General features: G+C 30.8%; 1 non-coding gene across 1 annotated transcript; it reads right to left on the reverse strand.

The window, feature by feature from the left end:
• Positions 1-777: 777 nt before the first annotated feature.
• On the reverse strand, positions 778-869 carry TRNAY-GUA (transfer RNA tyrosine (anticodon GUA)). Its single transcript is given in 2 exon segments — positions 778-813; positions 833-869. It is a non-coding gene; the product is annotated as a tRNA-Tyr (tRNA).
• Positions 870-1,367: the final 498 nt, after the last annotated feature.

Below are 1,367 nucleotides of genomic sequence, written 5' to 3' on the forward strand. Positions count from 1 at the left end.
GTGATTATTTTATTAGGTTTATAATGCTGTTTAGCATTTAAAAAGTCTTCATTTCAAAGCTTTAAAAATAATGTATTAGGTGTTACTTATGTCAATTTTGAGAGGGGCCTGGAACCTAACTCCCTCACACTTCCCATTGACTTACATTATAAACTGGGTTTCAATTTACAACGGTTTCGATTTACAACCATTCCTTCTGGAACCTAACCCCGGCGTAAACTGAGGGCTACCCGTATATATATATATATATATATATATATATATATATATATATATATATATATATATATATATATATATATATATATATATATATATATATATATATATATATATATATATATATATATGCTATATTAGGCTACAATGTGTGAAAGTGTGCCACAGTAAAAAAAAAAAAAGGTTGAAAATCACTGATCTAGTGAATAGTAGATGTTTTTCTTTTTTTTCTTGGCATAAGGGAGACCCCTTGAGGAGGCATGCGGTATTATACATGATTACACTATTTTTCAGCTCATCGTTTTATACAGTAACAAAATATTTAAAAAATGTGAGAAAATATGATCTTGACATTAAATTTTCGCACCTAAAGAGGAATAGAAAATCTGTGTTCTACAACTGAAGCAGCAGTCTTTATATCCTTTAACGATAACCCCTTCGTAATAAATTACTAGTTTGGTACAGATAATATAAAACAGATTATATAAAAAATTTAAGAATTATATTATAGCATTATTTTGTATTATACATAGTTATAAGTAAAATAAAAAAATAAAGTCCTTCGGACCGGAATCGAACCAGTGACCTAAGGATTACTGTCAAGCTTGCACCTCTACAGTCCTCCGCTCTACCATCTGAGCTACCGAAGGAACGCCTCTAGAGTGCCAATCACTAAAGTACACAACAGAAATACAGAAACCAACATCATCTCAAAACCTATTTTATAGTATTACACAGTAATATTCGAATTGATCTGATTAAGAAAAGTTAGCTTTTTATGTTTATGGAGCATCTTAAAATATATTTATGATTATAATTAAATGTATTTTTGTTAGCATATTTTATCACTCTGCACTACGTTTTAGCGTTTTTACCTGTAAGTAAATTTTGTTTATATGAGTATTTGCAGCTATAATAGTTATAGTGCACATTCGTGGAGCCATTTAAACATAAACGTATATATGTAGTCTTCTACACAAACACACACCATAAAAATTCGGAAGTTGGAATCAGTTTGTTTGGGCGGAACTTATGTGGTCAGGAGGCAGAGTTTGTAAGCCCAAACATCGGGGTAATGGGGGAATCATATAGGCAAAAGTAGTCCGGGTGTGTGGAGCTTGTTTAGGACAACGAACTTACAATAATTT

Source organism: Bombina bombina, chromosome 2 (assembly GCF_027579735.1).
Source record: "Bombina bombina isolate aBomBom1 chromosome 2, aBomBom1.pri, whole genome shotgun sequence".
In the NCBI taxonomy this organism is placed as follows: domain Eukaryota; kingdom Metazoa; phylum Chordata; class Amphibia; order Anura; family Bombinatoridae; genus Bombina; species Bombina bombina.